The following is a 15895-nucleotide window of genomic DNA, read 5'->3' on the forward strand; positions in this document are numbered from 1 at the left end:
ATCGTTAACTGGCTTGACCAGGACATCAGATGTCCCCAGCGTCTCGCGGCGTATGTCCGAGTCATAGATGCCATTGAGCAGAACATCACGGATAATGTGGTCGGTATAGTCCACGTCTTTACCACACTCGCATACCGCATTATATGCGCATGTCTCTGCTTTACCCCGCACTCTGGCAGCGAATGCGCGGAATGTCTCGTCGCGTTCCTGGCGTAACTGGAGTAGCTCGGTGCGCAGGACGCATGTAGCGACTGGGATGACAGCTAGGGAACGCATGACGGCGATCAGATCTGGCAAGGGTCCGGAAGCGGCGTCGGGGACGGCTTTCAACAGGCTGTCTCCAAGTACAGGCCCAGCGCACTGAAACAGCTGGAATGGGGCCTGGGCATTCCCTATGCCTGAGCCGGCGCGGAATACATTCCAACGGCGGATGAACACGTTCCATTCCTCTATCGATACGCCCACATCAACTTTGGGCCGATCGAGTCTCGGGCCGTGAGGGGCTGGGGCCTGGGCTGGCGCGGCCATGACAGGCGCTGCGTGCTGGTGGCTAAATCCATGAATCGTCAATAGGGCAATGACGAGTGCTTCAGATACGTCTTCGGATTTGAACTCGCAGCTGGGGGCAGGGCATCCAACAACGACCATGGTGTCGTCATGAAGAAACACACTCCTCAATGTCAGTTTCAGTGTTTTAATGACAAAGATGACGACACCCTGAAACAGAGTAATACAGCGAGGTAAGCTGACAAAGTATTACATACATGCATGTCATCATTAACACAACACAAATATATGCTACGACACCACGTATATATACACCAACAATAGTGGGAACAGTCTTACATGTGTGAGTGGATGAACGTCTCGACACGAGGCGGAGTGAATGAACAATGTTTGAACTAAAATGGCTGCTCAGTACTACCGGGTCAGAGCACGGCATATCCTGTGCGACAGCAGTGACACGCTGCCCTCTAGTGGCCGGCAATAAACTCTTCAGTAGGGTTGACAACGAACTACAATCACATTTTGATCAAAAAAAGCCAATACGTGCCGTCCTCCAAGTTGGACACATTACATTGGTCTCTATCTGCAGCCAGAGAATAAACGAGTGCTCAGGGACCGTCTGCAAAGTGCAACTCCGAAAAAAGAGAATACAATAATATTCAATCACTTCACTATTATACAGTATATTACTACCAAACTCACTACACACATCAATAGTCTCCTGTTGCTCATACTACAGCAAGGAGTTTGGAAAAATATGGTTTTCAATAATTTTGGTGAATATTTATAATGTAAAATCTTCAATAAATATGGCATCATCTTCAATAACCGTACTATTATACAGTATATTTCTACCAAACTCACTACACTATATATTGTACTTGATTGTACTTGTGGTAGTAGTCCAAGTAGTACTCTGTCCAGCAGTACTACTTTCACTGAGAACTTATGGCTAATAATCATTTTATCTCTCATCAAATATAGCAAATACATGAATTATTGTACTAGGGAGGGGAGTTTGACAGAGTATTACCCAAAAAGTACACGATAAAAGTACTTTATTGTACTTGTGGTAGTAGTCCAAGTAGTACTGAGTCCAACAGTACCACTTTCACTGAGAACTTATGGCAAAAAATCATTTTATCTCTCATCAAAGATGGCAGAAAACATACATTATTGTACTCTGGAGGGGAGTTTGACAGGGTATTACTCAAAAAGTACACGATAAAAGTACTTGATTGTACTTGTGGTAGTAGTCCAAGTAGTACTCTGTCCAGCAGTACCAGTTTCACTGAGAACTTATGGCAAAAAATCATTTTATCCCTCATCAAACATAGCAAATACATGAATTATTGTACTCGGGAGGGGAGTTTGATAGAGTATTACTAAAAAGGTACACAGTAAAAGTACTTGATTGTACTTGTGGTAGTAGTCTAACAAGTACTGAGTCCAACAGTACCAATTTTATTAAGAACTTATGGTAAAATATGCATTATTTTATTCGTGTACTAGCGTCAGTGCCGCTTCTCGGCGATTACCGTAAAGACGCTATTAATCGCGCACTCAAAAATGAAGAGCTGCTCATTTGACCAAGCCAATTTGAGAGACGGCTGAGTTGACCGCAGTGTTTAAGCCGCGAGCTGCCTAATAACCGACAGGCTATATGAGGCAGCCGCTTACCCCTAGATTCCACCGGGTCCGTCTGTGCCGCGTTACGGCTGCGCCGCGGTTTTGGTCCGGCCTCCTCCGGCGTCATACCCTACCAGGCCCGTTTCAGAAGCATTTCAGAAGCGGAGCGTCTTGCCTGCCGGCTCGCAGTTTTTGTTGATTTGGGCATATTTCCTGGACAGGCTACTTTGTACAGACAAAGTTAATAATAACTGTAATATTCCAGTTATAAACGACATGAATCAAAGATGTGTTGCTGTATTTTAGTGGTAAAAAAATGCATTCATCATCATAATTATTCTATATATATAATTTACACAGTGCCTGTAAACCGGAGGAGAACGCTGGCATTTCTCCTCCTACTTGAAAGACTACGGAGGGATAGGGTCTGCAAAATTAGTTTGTGTGTGTGTACAACGGAGGCCTTTGTGGGAGCAATATAAAGGTTTCACTATAACTGAATTTTAAAGTTAGACTGACAGTTAAAATAGTTACAAGACAATTCACATATAATCATGTTATGCACCTGATTTGTCTAAAAGCAATAGCATACTACTTTATAAAATACAGCATACTTCATCTTCAGTGGCGACTGGTCATTAGGGGCACAGCCCCACCTAGTGTCAGCAGAAAGTATTACAAATAATGATTACAAAAATGCAAAAAAATAAATAAAAAAATATATAAAATATATTTTAAGATCATGTTTAATCATCTGATTCGTCTGTACATTGCTGTTTTAGTCTGTGTTCTTCTAATTAGTGTGTCTACAGTCACAGTGTGTGCCTATTGAGCTGTTTAGAGCCATGTGGGACAAAACCTGATTATGCCCCTTCCTCTCGCTGTGAAGTCAACGGTGACTGTAAAAACTTCACTGCGCATGCTCAGAGTATTTTGTAATGAAATGTGTGTGGCAAAAAAATAATGACCAGAGGGGCACGGAGCTACCATCCCCACCATACGTCATCTCAAATCATTCAGAGCTGATTGGCTGTAAGTACGTGTGCCGCGAAAAGTGTGGTGTGTGAAGAGGAGACGAGAGAGCTGCAGTGGCGCATCCTAAAACCAGGAAGTAAGCACAAAAAAGCAATGAGATTTCTCCAGAGGATTTTAGAAAATAGCTCGAAATAAGATCTGTGGGAAACGTACCTGTTAGATAAATGCACGTTTTGATTAGCCGGATAACATCCACATGTCTACCCTACTTTTATAATTTTTTTTATCATAAATCTATGGATTAGATTTATGATAGACTTTTGAAACTACAAGAACATAAGGAGGACTTTTACAAAAAAGTAATAGAAATGTTTGTCCAGAAGGATAGGAAAATGGACTTCATCTTCAAGTCAAGGTAAGACCGCCATTTTATTGAAAATGGGATCTTACTAAGAGAGAATAATTCAATATTTAAATGATAAAATTACATTTTTTGGGTATCCTTTTGTTGAACTGTCTGTTTAAAATTAATCGAAGCATCAGACAAAAAAAGCTTTTGAAAATAATATTATATTTTGGTTTAGGTCAAAATATAATATTTGTAAACCTGAAGAGTCAGTGCCAGTGCCTCAGCAGCCATGAACCTCACTGCACGTCACTGCAGAAGCTTATATATAGACATCTAAGTTTTTTGTGCCCCACCACTTTTGTACATATAAAAACGCCACTGTTCATCTTAAAGGTTGCTTGGGGTCTCCGCTTCACTTTTAGTGCCCAAAGTAAAGACAATAGTACCCCTCAAAAAGGGCCACCAAAATGTTGTTGTTCTAGTCTAAGCAAGTCTGGTTAATCATAATTGATAACCTGCAGAATTTTTATATATGTTCTATTATTTATTTATTATTAATTATTATATTTGTATAACTTAAATAACATCAAATCACCTCTTGGGGGCACCACGTTGTATACAAGGAAAATTATAGCCAGTGTATGAAGTTGCATTAAATAGTAACAAGAAGTTTACTAGACTGTAAATAAGGATATCTGATTAATACCTGAATAATTACTGTCAACAGGAAGACCATGTTTATAGCTAGTAAAAGTAAAAGTTACATTTTTGGATAGTAGAAGTTGGCAGAACTCACTCTTTGACAACATTAAAAAAACAGCGTATATATTCTTTCTTCATTTATTAAAGGTAGGGTAGGTAAGTTTGAGAAACCGGCTCGAGATACACTTTTAGTTATATTCCATGGAATGCTCTTAACATCCCGATAGCAATGAATATCTTAAGTGCTTTGACAAAAAATCCATAAAAAAATGTCATCTGTGGAAGCCGTAATACTGTAAAAAGCACGACCAATCATTTTAGCCGGCCCGGCTAAAATAACTGGATGGCCTACCTGCCTGTCAGCCTTCCATCTGTGCACAAACTTATCTCGTTCCCTCATTGGTCATGTGGGCGTTCGTGTGTGTTGGAGGAGGGGCTCTATAAGGAAGTGGCAGATTTTCTCCGGTTGTGTATTTTCAAATTCTAGCGATCTCGAGCCGGTTTCTCAAACTTACCTACCCTACCTTTAAGACTACAAATAAAAAACACACAAAAACTAAACTAAGAAATCCGACACAAATGTATTAATTTAAATAAAATAAATATAAACTAAATAATAATAATAATTTTATTTACCAATGAATTGTTTTAAATTCAGTGTCCTTTATCCACTCATGCAAATAAACCACTATTAGGAACTGTAAATGATTCATTAATAGTGACAATAATTATTACCAAACCATTATTTTTTAATGTGTAAGTTTATTTCAAACACTTTAATGTGTTCTAGAGGATCTCCTCCTTAATCGAAGATATTTCTGTTTACAAAAAATCAAGCAAATGTAAAAGCCTCCTCCCTCCTCTCTCCTCGACTCCTCCGCACGCATTTAAGGAATCATGACGTCCTTCAACGATCGATTTCCGGCTCAAGTTGAGGATGGATATTGGGATAAACCTTGTGAGTTTTGAAGTCCTATCTTTCCCTGATAAATCAGTAGACAGATATCGAGATATGATTGTGTTGTCTGTGTCGGATGGCGCTAGTTGGCGCAGGACCGTCTGCTCCAGAGATGGGCGAGTCCTGATTCATCCGGATCATTAACCCGGATCCTAGAAATGAGCTGGTCGTGACGAGTCTCCCCTCTCCATTAACCCGAGTCCTTGAGTCCCACACTTGGTGTGACGTACAAATTAAAACTATAAATTGCGTCACTCACTACTCTCTTTATAACATGTAAAATCACATTACAACGTACCCCAGTCCATCTACCTACCCTTTAGCAAGTATACAGGATAGCTGCCCGCCAGAAGTTATCGTTTGGCTCAGGGGAGGGGACGCGGATCAGTGAAACTTCCTGCAGACTCGTGGGGACTCAGAGGAGCCGACGGCTCCTAACCGTAATAGCATAGCAGATCCAGCGATCCATACTCGTCATGTGCACGAGCATAGCCCCTCCTCCAGCACCCGGCTCCCACACGAGTCAACAGCAGACTCGCAGATTCGCAGATTCGCAGATTCGCAAATCCTGACTAGCTGCAACACACAGCAGAGCAGACTCGTGCGGACTTGGAGCCGTAACCATATAGCAGCAGATCCAGAGATCCAGCAGACTCGTCGTCATGTACTGTACGAGTCAACAGCAGACTCAGATTCGCAAATCCTGACTCGCTGTGCAACACACAGCAGAGCAGACTCGTGCGGACTCGGAGCCGTAACCATATAGCAGCAGATCCAGAGATCCAGCAGACTCGTCGTCATGTACGAGTCAACAGCAGACTCAGATTCGCAAATCCTGACTCGCTGTGCAACACACAGCAGAGCAGACTCGTGCGGACTCGGAGCCGTATATAGCAGCAGATCCAGAGATCCAGCAGACTCGTCCTCATGCACGAGTCAACAGCAGACTCAGATTCGCCAAATCGCAAAATAACCCTTTTTTTTGTGATCAACATTTTTTATTAAAGCAAAATACACTGTGTAGCGGAGGTTAATATAACGTCAGTTTAATAGATAGATAGATAGATAGTACTTTATTGATCCCAAATTGGGAAATTGTTGTTACAGCAGCATAAAAGGCATTTTACAATAAAACAAAACTACAAAATATACAAGAATAGAAAGAAAAATAAAATAAAATATAAAATATAAAATATACATGTCGAAATAGAAAATATACATGCAGATATTATATATATATATATATATACAAATATATATATATATATTCAAAATATATGGAATAATAATATGCTCGTGAAATGCATCAACTTTTCGGTTTCACCGATAGGATTTCTACGGTCTTGGTGATGCTGACTCATATGACTCAAATGACTCGTATGATCCGGATCTCTTCAATGACTGACTCAGAAGACCCCGAGTCCGTAAAAGGATCCGGATTTGCCATCTCTAGTCTGCTCAAGCTCCAATCTATCACCCAATCATGATACTCGCTGTCCATTGTATTGGACCTAAACCAATCACGACGCGAGTTCACAATGGACGGAGCCAATCACGTCACGGCATCACAATGGACAGAGCCACTCACGGCACGGCTTGTCCCCGAACCCGCCCCCCTCACGCTTTTGGTTGACAGTGGACAAGTCGCGAGGCGCATCAGAGGTATTCAGAGTAAGTAACAACACTACATGTTTCTATTTTCCCGTTTACAGTCATAAAACCTATTTTTACAACCGTCGTTTTGGCGTCAACTTTTACATTACGGTATACAGTCGGCAACTTCAGTCTGCATAAAGGTAGCAAGCCAGCATTGCTAATGCTATCGTGTCTAGGTTAAATACACGTTATTATATTAATCAATGTCAACAGCCATGTGTGATACATCCGATTGACAACAGTAATTTAAATAAGTTGTTAAACGACTCTTGTATGAATGGGCATGTTGTAATTAGTAACTACACTTCTGTGAGCAGTGGTACATTAGTCATACAGCATATATACTGTATACACAGAGGTGGGAAGTAACTAAGAACATTTACTCAAGTACTGTACTTAAGTAGAATTTTGAGATACTTGTACTTCACTTGAGTGTTTCCATATTTTTCTACTGTGTACTTCTACTCCACTCCAATTCAGAGGTAAATGGTGTACTTTTACTCCACTACATGTGTTTAATAGCTTACCTTTAGTTACTTTCCAGATTTGGTTAAGATGCCTATTGGTTACTGGTGGCGTTTTATGAGTTTATGTTTATCAGTTTATTTGGTCATATAGACACCTAAAGTATATCATATATTATATGACATAAATATCTTTATGTGAGATAAGGGATCGTTGCTCAGTATGATATGATAAAGTGTGTTATATGCTCCAGGAAGGATACAGTATATTGTTGAATATATATTAAAGATAGCTATATACTGTATATAACATTACATTAATTGTAATTTAATATACATACATCAATCATTTATGGATAAAAGGATAACTTCACCGTTTATGAACATGATGTGTTTATACATGATTATATGTGTAGATAACCTGTATAAATAATGGTTAACATGGTATCAGTGTTGTTCGCTTTGCAGTGTAGTTCTCTCTAACACTTGCATTGTTATTTTACTTAAAAGTTTAGATGATCACTAAACCTATAAGCCATAAAGAAATGGGAGATGCAGAATGGACGGGCTTTGGCCTTCAGGAGGGATAAACCCGCTCCAAGGAAACGGAAGTGACGTGACCTCTGTCAGAAGGTAAAGTATAGAAACATATGTACCTATTACTTATTATTCACAAATGATAAGTAATTACTGAACATTTACAATTGACTGGTGCAAACATTATCAATCAAATGATTTACACTGAGTGACTCACTCCAGACTAAAACATAATGATGATAGTTTCAGATTAAGAAATGCCTCATGCATACATTTTATATCACACCCCCAGTAGTTACCCCCAGAGCCCAGCCTCCTCCCAAGCAGTCTCTGGGTGCTGTCCATGTACGGCAGGGATATCCTCTCCCACATGGACCATATCAAGGCCAGCATCACCTCCACATTTGGTTCCATCTTAAAGATGGACTCAACCAAAAAGGTCAAATATAACGTGACTGTGTATTTGATTTCCATGTTTGTTAAACTCTCTTATAAACAACAACATTAAAAACTAGTTTTTATTATAAATGTGTTCGGTTATAAAACTGCTATAGATCATTTCTAATAAATGCCTCAACTTCGCTGTTGTCACATTCCAGATCACAAAGCATCAAAGCAAGGTGGAGCAGCTGTTCCCTGCTCCACCCTCTGGCCCTCAGGTGGAGATGTAGCTGTTCCCTGCTCCACCCTCAGGTCCTCAGGTGGTGATGTAGCTGTTCCCACCCTCTGGCCCTCAGGTGGAGATGTAGCTCTTCCCTGCTCCACCCTCTGGCCCTCAGGTGGAGATGTAGCTCTTCCCTGCTCCACCCTCTGGCCCTCAGATGGAGATGTAGCTCTTCCCTGCTCCACCCTCAGGTCCTCAGGTGGTGATGTAGCTGTTCCCACCCTCTGGCCCTCAGGTGGAGATGTAGCTCTTCCCTGCTCCACCCTCTGGCCCTCAGGTGGAGATGTAGCTCTTCCCTGCTCCACCCTCAGGTCCACAGGTGGTGTTGCAGCTCTTCCCTGCTCCACCTTTGGGCTCCATGATATTTACACCAGTGAGCTCACAGGTTCCTGTCCTGGTCGCTGCTCCACAGGCTCTGAATGCCAGCCTCTCTCTGCTTTTTCTGCTCCTAGTCCTGCTCCTAGTCCTGCTCCTAGTCCTGCTCCTAGTCCTGCTCCTAGTCCTGCTCCTGCTCCATACAGCCACAAACTGACCCGCAAAGTACTGCCCAACACGTGTGAAGGTGTGGGAGGTTTGGGACAGCGGACACTGGACACAGCCAGTACAGGGAGTAGTGAACTACATTGTGCCAAACGAGCAGTGGTTGGCGGACATAACAAAATGTATATCCCCCCCACCAGAGGCATGGACACTGATTTATGTATATAGTTCGGTGTATAGTTTGATATTTATTTATATATATGATATGTATATATTTTATTAAGTTTATGATAATGTTTATTTGATGTTAAAACTCATTTAGAGTGTTATTTTGTTATACTGCACCTTACTTACTTTTAAGGGTTGTTTTACATTTTATTAAGTTGAACTACTTTAAAATAAAGGTTTGGTTCTATCAAGTACGTGACTGTCCAATAATTGAGTGGAGTGCTATGTTTAGAATTTCTATAGGTTTTCTCTTTGTTTGTTAAAAGACAGACATTATAACACCAATAGCTTCTTAGTTCATATTAAATGTAATGGTTACATTTCATTATTTTATCCACAGCACACAAACCATGAGCTTCAATACAGGTCCATATTGGTTACTTCAAAACTATCCCTGATAAAGAAAATAATAATAATTGTATGTAATAAACTTGAAAGAAGTAGATACGTTTTACTTAATATTTATTAGAAATATATAATATTGAATAGAAATGTGTTAATAGTTAACTGCATAACACAAGTCAACAAACGCATACTTTGTTGGTCTTTATTAAAGTACTTCTGTATATAAATACTTTTACATGCTGCAGAAGGGAAACAGGGAGCAAGAGAATAGTTTTTTTCTCCTCTTTTTCTCTTTTTCCTCTCTTTTTCCCTCTTTTTTCCTCCTTTTTCTTCTTCCCCCTTCTTCCCCCTTCTTCTCCTTTCTCCCCCCCACTTGCAAGACTATTGTTCCCCAGCTTTGGCGCAGTGGATAGTGTGTTGGTGTTGGGATCAGGGGGTCACAGGTTCAAACCCCACTGCAGTCAGCATGTCGTTGTGTCCCTGGGCAAGACACTTCACCCCAAATTGCTCCTGTGGGGATTGCCCACAGTATTAAGTATGTAAGTCGCTTTGGATAAAAGCGTCTAACAAGTAACATGTAATGTTATGTCTGTGTGTGGAGATGTTTAATGACAGCAGCAATGGACTGTAGAATCAGTCAGTACACTGTGATGGCAGCTTCTATTGGGACAACTTTAGTTAAATTTATTAAGCTGTTGTTGCAGGTAGTTGCTCTTCTTACAGTTTTTCTTGATTGCTAACACACATTTTTTTTTTAATTGCTCAGTTTCTCAGAACACTAAACACAATTCACAAAACCACACACCCAAAGTGCAAAACACCTAATTTCTCCTGCTAAATGAAGAACTGCACTCAAGTCTAAGTGTCCTGATTACAGAGGCAACAGTTAATCGGCTTAGATTAGGCTGAACCCTCTGTCCAGCCTCTCTCATCGTCAAACCATGGTTGATTTCATTTCATTAGAGAGTATTCTTCTTTGTCCACGTCCTCTCCCTCCAGCTCTACAGTACCTCTCATTCTTCCTCCTCTCACTCTCACCCACCTCTTCCTCCTCCTCTCACTCTCAGCCCAGCTCTTACTCTTCCTCTTCCTCTTGCTCTTGCTTCCATGCTGGCTTCTAGGAGGAGATTCATGTGATAAGGGGGAGGGGGGGGGGAATGTATGCATGACACATTCTTCCCACAATCTTTTAAGAATGTCTTTAACTGTTAGTAACCATTGAATAAAGTAATTGCCTCCATTAATCATTTCTAATCAGCACGCACTGCCATGACTCAAGCCCAATAACTCCACCTCTGGTAATCTCTGAAGTTTTGTAATGCTGACAATATTGTGAGATGTTGTCCCTCAAAACTAAAGCCACACCTAAATATTATTTTCATAATCAATTAATCCACTGATTATCTTGTGGATTTATTATGTTCTCTGTAAAATGTCAGAGCTCACCTTTAGGAAATCTTCTGTCTCAGATTTTGGAGGCAAGAAAAAGATCAAGAGTGGAGCCCCGGTCGGTGAGATCGATATGCAACCTTTGGGTGAGACCTTATATGGAAACAAAATTGAGGGTTGATGTCTTAAATAACAGGAAAATACATGTAATGGTTTGTGATTGTGAGCTAAAATGCATCACCAATTGTGGGAAAATTACCTGTCCTCTATGTTCCTGTGTATTTCAGGTTTTTTATCACATGTCCAGTGAGCCATATCTTCTACCAGCTGATGGAGGTGTGGATGCCCACAACAGAACCGCTCTGCATAGTCAAACGTTTGCTACTGGGTCGGCTTATTTTTGCCCCTGGCTTTCTGCTGATTTTCTACTTTGTTATGAACATCCTGGAGGTAGGTCATCTCAGAAACTGTCCCCCTTACCCTCAGATTAAAGGAGCTCTGTAGTGATTTGAAATGCTCCGGCATTACGTTGTGGGAACTACACAATTGCAGCAGCAGAGGGAGCAATTGGTTTTAGTATGGTTGAAGTAAAAAAATGGAGGATACACTTCCTGTCATGCAACGTGAAAGCATATTTTCAATAGCCCAGTTAGTCACAACAGTTTTTTTGATTAAATGTGTTTGCATTATACAGGTTTAATAGAACTTCCTATTAAAGGTCTTTACAGTTTTAAAAAGCCCCTGAAATGACCTTCCTAGATCTGGATCAAACCCGTCTTTTATTGAAAACCTGTGCTCCAGACTCATGCAGAACTGACATTGAACCCACCTGTTCTTCTCTTGCTAAATTTGATAAAACATGGCCAAACCGATCATTATCTCAGATAAAATTATATTTATTAGTGAACAGATTTGTGAATACTTGATTCTGATTGTCAACTGCATTCTTCTGTCTGTTTTTCGATACAACAGACCTCTGCTATGCAAAAAAGATCATTGCTATGCTCGCAGTTCTCTTTCCCATTACTAATCTGATATCTTAAAATGGCAAACTGCCCCTTTTAACATATGATTAAAACACTCATGCAATGCTTCATCCTACATTTTGACCACAGTATTTGTTCCAGTGTCTTCATGTTAATTGTGTAGTAAACACATGCTATATCGTTTTCATATAGACAAATGAAAAATAAATTAAACGACCATCCCATCTTTTTCCCAGGCAAAAGGATGGAGAGAGTTTGAAAGCAAGATGAGAGGAAGTTACTGGACTGCCTTGAAAATGAACTGGAAAGTGTGGACTCCCTTTCAGTTCGTCAATATCAACTTTGTGCCTGTCGAGGTATGCCCTTCATTCATTGGCATCCTGTCATCAAACAAAAGATGAATCACTTGTAATGGTTTCCCCCTTCCCTTCCCTTCCTGTCTCTGTTTTTGCTTTCACTTCCGAGTGCTGTTTGCCAACATGGTCGCCTTATTTTGGTACGCCTACCTTGCATCTGTGAGGAAATAAAGCTTCCCGACCTAACCTCACTGAAGCTGTGGCTTTAACATCGGGCTGTTTCCTCTACTACCTTTTGACCTGTTTCTAAGATGGACACTAATTCTCACATACAGTTATTTGGATACACCTAAGAAACCTGTACAATGAATTTAAGCCTTTATAACATACTGCTTTGGTATGTTAGTACATTTGTAATGACAACATAATACATGTAAGTGTTTTTTTTTACAGAGCACTGCTTACAGAAATGTGATACTGTAGTGAACATTGATTATGATTTTGATCATAATGTCAATTTGAATCCAATGCTAAAGTGTGCCTTTCTGGTTACTTCGTATGGTTGTGGTCTGTACAGAGTGCAGCTCAACCCTGAGCTGAAGATTCAGTAAAGAACAGGAAAAGGACGAAGGGCAGGAGGTTAAGAGCATCTGCACAGCAGGAGTCAGCAGTTTGACATCACTGTTATCAGGAGGCGGCAGACACAAGGATGGTGCTCCATGCTATACATCTTGCAGAGTCATATTCCCGGATCATTGTGAGGTCTGATGACACAGATGTGGAAGTACTGCTCATATATTATGCAAGCAAATACATGTTTGGTTCATCTCTAGTGTACATGCATGCAGGCCATGGAATGAGAGAGAGATATGTCGCCATCAACACCATATGTGAGAAAATTGGAAAAGACATGTCTAACTGTCTAACTGTCTACCAGCATGTCATGCACTCACTGGCTGTGGCACAACCATAGACTGTATATATAAATGGACGTAGGGTCCGTGACGTCACCCATAGGATTCTGCAGAGTTGCCGAGAAGCCCTTAGTAGGCGGAGTCGGCCACTAACGGCTCGACAGTGGCGTCAGAGTTCCACTCCCGCCTGCTCCAAATAAGGGCAAAGAGGCGGAGCCGAGGCGGGACCTGCTGCCTCCGGGCTGGAAGTTACAGAGCTAGCTCAAGCTACCAAGCTAAGCTAACATGCTCACTATCTGCACACTGCCGTCGCATTTTACGTTTCTAATGCTGCGTTCACACCGGACGCGATGCGATGTTTGGGGGCGGCGCGATTACATGTAAAGTCAATGCAGAGACGCGGACAGACGCGAATTCGCTCTGACGGCACGCATGAAGCGGTGGATGCGGTGCGAATCACGCGATTGAGGCGATTGAACGGTGCCGCGTTAAACGCGAGAGTTCAATTTTTTCAACTCGAGCGTCAAATTCACATGACGCGTTCTCGCGGAAGCCAATCAGCGTTGGGATTCCCTCTGACGTCCCTCTGACGTCCTGCTGTTGATCAGTTGAATTAAGATGGAAGAGAAAATCGTTGTTGCTTACCGGAGACATATTGACAGGCGCTCCGCAGCTGAGAGGGAACGCCTGTAGTTTGTGTCCATCCGGGAAATCCTGACACCAACCCGAGCCAGAAGATCATCAAACTGGACACAGGTCATCCTAAAATACCGCTGGAAACGGCAGTCATCCAGGCGCAGTTCCTTGATCAAACAATGATATTCACCAAACTGTGTGCGACGCTTGATTATATTGTGAACCCAGACAGAGCGGCGTTTGTTGCTACGTTTGTAGGACTTCCACAGAAGATACAAAGCAGCAATAGTTGTTGTATCCTCCATAGTCAACGACAGAAATAATCAAAACGATCTTGCATGGAAGTGTAAACAACCTCAACTGTCCGTCAACGGCGCGGCGCGTCAACGGTATGTCTGTTTTGAATGACGCGATAAAACAAACTGCAAGCCGCGGTGAAACTGCAAGCCGCGGTGAAACTTGAGCGATTGGAGCAAAGCGAATATTCGCATCGCGTCCGGTGTGAACGCAGCATAAGGTAAGCGGACATGAGACTATTCAGCAAAACTCGTTTTTAGCATAATACTTCAGAATCTTAAAATCCCTTAACGTTTGTATGCAATTGTGCTAAATTAAACACTGGAATCAAGCAAATATTAATATGTTTGCATGACATTAGTTATTTATATTTTGCCATCACTTAATTATACGTTTAATACATTTAAGTTAAGCTAAGGTGCATGTGATGATAGCTAGTTAGTGCTCTTACCTGTGAGGCCTCCTCCAAACAGCATTATAACCAGACTGTATCATTAAAACTACAAGTACCAGTTCTAGGTCCTTGACTTTAGACAAACAATTCAAAAGACAAAATGCATTAAGACCAATCTTTATTTGAAGGTGGCTCTTAACCTGAGATATTAGTTATACAGTAATAGTATTGACAATCTAAAAAAACTGAGCAACTCAACAGTCAACTTTATATTTCTTATAGTCTAAAGCATTTATTATTTTCATTTTTCCCCTCTCATATTCAGTGTGGATGGATTGAGACAGCGTGGTGTCCAGAGAGCTGCAGAGACTTCAGGGAGAAACCTCCGTGTGATGGACGTCCTGTCTGTTGGTTTGGCCGGAGAGGACTGAGGGTCTTTCCTCTGTGAGGAGGATCAGACCTGATGGAGGAGCCCATGCATAGCTGATACCACCTGATCAGGCCTAGTCTGTCACTTTATTTGACTAAATGTGTTTACTTATACATTTAATAGGTTTACACCTTCTGTCCATATGTGCTTTTTATTTAAAACATGTTTGATTAACTTTTGGTTCACATTTCAATAAATTGAATTTGTATTTGCACTCCTTTTGTCCATTATTCTTACTGAAAATGTTAGATTACACATTCACATCTGACTGAAGATTGGCCCCATTTATTTGCGTTGCAAACTCTGCGGTACAAGGTACATGTTGTGAAGCTCATAAAGTGAGGTAAATAGAAATACGCAGCTGATGGAGTGTAGATGTGGAAATAGGTGCATTCGATCAGCTGACTGTGTTTTCACAATAAAAATAGTTTCTTAGTGAATGTCCCGTACTGCTCTTAACATCAGCTTTTAATTTTCCTCTTGGATGTTCTTCTTGACCCTCAGAGAAAGAGGAGATGCTGAGTCGTGTCTTTCAGGCATGTCCTTTCCTAACAACAAAATTACAGGAAACATAAAACATATTATTGCAGAACAAGTGTGTTATTTATGAAAGAGGTGTGTTTGTGTTTTTAGGGGCTGTAGATATAATTATTTTGTAATTGTAATGTTTTTTTTTATTTCAACAGTGAGCTACAAAGACAATCAGATTATGAATGAACAGTATGAAATTCATCAACATTGAAATATATTTTATTATCAAAATAATATTTAACTGTTATTAAAACAAGCTTGCTCTGTTGTCTCACTGAAAGAATCACGTTTTTACAGAAAATATTGAGAGATAAATAGCAGTTGTCACTATGCGTTAAATATCTTTGCCTTCAATACATTAAATTAGAAAGCTGACAGTCATATTGCTTGTTAACATCTAAATGTAACCCTTTGCATGGAAAAAACCCTCAACTTCACTGATGTGTAGGTGATCTAGTATTTAGTATTGTTTAATGTAATGTATAGCAGTGTATTAAAGTCAATACTTCATTTATTTAAACCAATATC

At 40.7% G+C, this 15895-nt stretch overlaps 1 protein-coding gene and 1 long non-coding RNA gene across 3 annotated transcripts in view; one reads left to right on the forward strand and one right to left on the reverse strand.

Annotated features, from left to right (window-relative positions):
- Positions 1–15895, reverse strand: part of LOC117476043 (peroxisomal membrane protein 2-like) — a 95708-nt gene that overhangs the window by 49523 nt on the left and 30290 nt on the right. The window lies entirely within an intron of this gene.
- Positions 6738–8439, forward strand: LOC117476051. 2 transcript variants are annotated; one of them, XR_004555233.1, is made up of 4 exons: positions 6738–6791; positions 7751–7873; positions 8070–8216; positions 8377–8439. It is a non-coding gene; the product is annotated as an uncharacterized LOC117476051 (long non-coding RNA). The 2 variants fall into 2 exon arrangements; XR_004555232.1 differs by having other exon boundaries at positions 7751–8216.

Source organism: Trematomus bernacchii, unplaced genomic scaffold (assembly GCF_902827165.1).
Source record: "Trematomus bernacchii unplaced genomic scaffold, fTreBer1.1, whole genome shotgun sequence".
NCBI classification, from domain to species: domain Eukaryota; kingdom Metazoa; phylum Chordata; class Actinopteri; order Perciformes; family Nototheniidae; genus Trematomus; species Trematomus bernacchii.